This window comes from Lipophrys pholis (genome assembly GCF_963383615.2).
Source record: "Lipophrys pholis genome assembly, chromosome: 23".
NCBI classification, from domain to species: Eukaryota; Metazoa; Chordata; class Actinopteri; order Blenniiformes; family Blenniidae; genus Lipophrys; species Lipophrys pholis.
In genome coordinates, this window is record NC_137645.1 from 5,903,534 (window position 1) to 5,908,264 (window position 4,731).

The window sequence follows — 4,731 nt, forward strand, 5'->3', positions numbered from 1 at the left end:
TTCAGTGTTAATAGGTTTATCATCGTGTAGCTGGCAGGTTACAATTAAGAATAGTACAGCATGAGTACAGCATGTGCATGAAGCAGAGTTATGTTCCCCCGGTATGACAGCCTGACAGGAGGAGGACTGACGAGAAACAAACAAGGCTCAGTGGAAAGTTCAGAAGCCGCTGGGTGGGCCGAAAGCTTCACCTTCAACTCCACTCACCTCGTTTTCGGGGGGGGGGGGGGGGGGGGGGGCGAAAGCGGTCGCATCTCATTGAGTTTGATTTAGGAGTTTTAGGAGGATCTCTGCTTGTTCAGGCCAAGTTGGAAAAAATAAAAGCGTCTTTCTTAGCAGCTGAAAATAACTTTCACTACATTTTCCAGTCGCCTCCTTTGGTTCAGGTACCAGAGAGATGGGAACAGGCTTCATGAAAGAAAATGTTCTCAATCAAATCATGTTTGTGCTTCACTGTAAGTAGCACCTACGTACACAGTTTAAAACATAAACTCAGTCCTGTGCATCTCCTCCAGGTTCCACTTTTTGGCCAATTTTCTTTACAATTTATTAAATTAGTTATTCGACTTTTGTATCATGGCTCTTTTCTTGTCCAAGTTGGGAAAACATTTATTATTACTTTGTTAATTTACATTTGGTTTGGACAATTTGTTAGTCGTTGCAATGTTTTTTTTTTTGTTTGTTTTTTTTTACTTTTGCAGCTCCAGTTTGAGATTCAGAAAATAAAAGCCACAAAACCTGAACCAAAGTGTTTTCTACACCCCACCATCCATCCCAACCACCCCCTTCATCTTATACTAATCCACACGGCTGGTTGGGTACACTGGAGTTGTTATGTGCATTTGATAAGCAACTGTTTGTTGCCTCGTATCTCAGACACCATCTTTGGTCCAGACTCCAGGCCTGAAACTTTAGCAGTTCGGTACATTCCTGTTATTTTTGTGACACTTGAGGTTTAAAGTGTGTTTAGAAGTGTGTGAAAATCAGGAGGTCTCCTTATGTAACTTTTAAATAGGATGTCACTTTGATGAGTCACGCTCCTTTTTGCACTAAAGCATCAGAAACCAAAGAAGCTGCAGGCCGGACGTATTGCGCAGACGGGATGAGATACCTCAGACTGGGAAGCTCATGAAGCTAAATCTTCACCATCAAAAAGGAATGAAGCTTTTTGTCCACCTGGAGATGATCAGCATCCATCAGGATCGGGATGAGGATCTAAAAAAAAAAAAATTCCGTCAGAGCTGAGCCACAAACCTCAGGGCGACAACAACGGCCACTGTGTGCTCGGACCCCCCCCCCCCCCCCCCCCCCCCCCCCCTTCCTCCTCCACCACCCCCCCTCTTCCTGCACCGCCAATTCATCAGGCCGGGCATGACACAAGAATTGCAGCCCCCTTAATGTCAAGGCAATCAGAGACTCAATCAGAGCTGCGGAGCACAGTGGGAACCACACTCTCAACACATGTGCACAGGAGTACCCTGAGGGCCCCAAATCTGCAGAACTAATGAGAGAGAATATATGTGCCCCACAAGTATGTGCCCTAGAGAGGCTCGGCAGCAGCAGCGCAGGGACCCAGCACCCTTAGAGAGAAGCGGCAAGAAAAAAATAAAAGAAGGAGCTTTAACCCTTTATTCAGAGCGCGTCATCTGGAAACAAGAGCAAACTTGCCTGGGCGCAATGTACGAGAAAAGAAAAAAAATCCCAGTATATCTGCCGAGGGCACCAGGGGTAAATCCTCAGAGGGGGCGTCGTAGGTGCCTCGCTCAAAATGAGAGCTCTTAAATAATATTGATGTAAGCCTGGAGAGACACGTGGCCTGATTTAGATAATGGATGTGCTTCTTTTTTTTCTTTTCTTTTTCTTTTTTTTTTTTGGGATGCCTTTAAATTACTGTCAATTATTCAAAAGAAACATTCGAGTGAGAACAATGCCTAATTGGGAGTTACCAAGAAAAGCAAACTGTCCCCTATTGTGCCTTTTGCAACTTGCTCTGTCCTACTTTCCTCGGGCGCTTGGGTGCAACAATGACAAAAAAAAAGAAAAGAAGGCATTTAACCTGTTTTCTCACAACAACGAATCATGAAAAGCAAGCAAATAAATTGGAGGACGACGTGGCTTAAAGCTGACTGCCACATTCTCCACAATGACACAATCTCTCTTCAACACAAAAATACAAAATAGTGTTTTTTAGTGGAGAGAATTTATAAACACTTGCTAATAATTGCTTGACGGACAGATTTTCTTGTCTTGAATTGAAAATATTTTGGAAAAACTGAAAATCACATAACTGTGAACAGGCTTGAGGATTATTATTCCAGTTTCTTCCTGAAGTTTTAATAAACATCTCTTGATTTCAATGAGTTTCTGGCCCAATAAACATGAAAAATACAAATATGTGACACACTTCTTTGGCCTCAAGCAGCATCGTCCTTGCTAAGACTGTCTGGAGGAATTGACGTTTACATTTTCCTCGTTAAATCTCACCTGCAGCAGGTGAAAAGACTATTACAGTGGGAACTGGTGTCATGTGAACACTCCAAATTGAATATTCACATGACAATCTTAATCTAAAAATCTAAAACTTTCTTAAAACCAATTTGAAACCTTAAAGCTGGAGTAAATGTCTTCTAAAAGTTGCTTAAATTGTTTAAAACTTTTATATAATGATTAAAAACTAGATCAAAGCTATGTCAGATGTTAGAAAAACACCTGTTTACAAGTTTAGAACTGTGTCTTAGCTTGTAACTGAATCTATTTGCATGTAAGATCAGTCCCAAACTGGTTGATGATGTAAAATGAATTAAAGGTAGTAAAAGCCACATGGACGTAAGCAAGTGACAACATCTTCATTTATGTTTTCTTGGCAGAAACTGTATGAAGGATCCAGCTCAGAGCCAAAATAAGAGGATCACAGAGACAGTGGGACGGAGGTGTGGAGGGTAAAGCTTCAGCGTGTGCGTGCTGAACAAGCAGGTAGGCAGCCCTGAGAGTTTGCTCTGTTTGCAGTGTCGGAGCCGGTGGTCACGCTTTAATACGGCCTCGGCGAACAGTGTGTTTTCTTAACTAACTCATCGGCCCGATTCTTGATGCTCTAATGCTTTTGGTATGCCTCTCCCTGACCTAGAAAGAGGGATAAGCATCAGGCTTAATCAGGCAGCAGAAATGGCAGCTTGCTCACTGTACACTTATGAATGAGGCTCTCATTATCGGAGGTGCTGATCACTGGAGGGGGGCGACGTTTCCACTGAAAAACGGTTCCTTCTTAACCATTAGATTAGAGCCACCTCATGAATAGTCATAAAGGCCGGCACATCATTCTCATGAACCCTCGCTGCTATGAATATTCTAATGAGGCCTGGCCAGGCTTCTTCTTCTCCTTCTTCTTCCCCAGCTCATGAATATTCATGGTGGGAGGACGCCGCTCGGCCTGTCAGCGGCGACGGTGGCAGCGCGCGGGTCAGTCGGACGCGGCTTAACCAGCCATCTGGAGCGTTTAGGGAGCACAATGTGCCACACCCATGTTCCCTCCGAACGGAGAATAAAGTACAAGCTGGATTACATCACTGATGACCGCCACTTTGAAACTCCTGAAAGAAGCTACAGCGCTCAATTTCTCCTCAATGGGAGCTGAACAGGAGGCGGATCAGCTGACTGGAGGGAATCAGGAACGCTGACATTTAGGGGTCGACGTGACGCTTTCTGTGGAAAGAAGCAAAAAAAAAAAATGCATTTTTAATTATAGAACTTCATGTTGAGTTAGACGTGGTCAAAGGATGGAAAAAAAAAACTAGTCCAGCATTTTCTAAAACCAGTCCAACATTAGTTTAAAACCAGTTCAACATTATTTTAAAACCAGGACTAATTTGAACCCAGTCTAAAACAAGTTTCAACTGATTCAAAAGCAAGTTTCACATCCAAAACTAGTCAAAAAGTGCTTTTAAACCAGCGTGATACTATTCTAAAACCAGTCAAAACTCATTTTATACTAAAAACTAGTTTTTAAACAACCAGTCCAAATCTAGTTTAAATCTAAAGTAGTCTCAAACTACTGCAAACCTCTCTAAAACCAGTTTAAAACTTGTCTCAAGTCATGAGACCAGTTTTTAAAAACTCTAAAACTAGAGTCAGACCAGTTAAAAACTTCTTTAAACATTTCTAAAACCAGCAAACTAGTCTAAGACCAGTTTAAATCTTATCTAAAGTCTCCTGAAGTCCATAATATATTAATCTAAAACTCATTTCAAACTGATCTCAAATTGATTTATAACTAGTCTCAAACCAGTCTCAAAAATAGACTAAAAGTAGTTTAAAAGTACTTGTCCACAAGTTAAAAACTTGTGTCATGTTAGTCTAAAGCCAGTTCAAATTTTTCATGAAACATTTTTAAATCAGTTAAGTACTCTAACATAAAACAAAAAAGAGTCAAATTCTTTAATGAGTCTAAAAATAATCTGAAACAAGCTTTTAACTTTAATAGCTTAACATTATGTAATCCATGTTGGAGTCTCTCAATCAGTCTAGAAGTACCTGGATGTGACTCGATCTTTGTTCATAGTAAAAGAAAATCAGAAACTTGTTTTTAAAAGTGCCATTATAGTAATATATGTATCAGATGAACTCGAACCTGAGGAATGTCGCAGTCATGAAACATTAAGAAACAACTAACTTTAAAATCAGCTTTCAAACGTGTGGAAACGTTGTGTTTGTGTCATCAGAGTGCTGCTCCAGCTT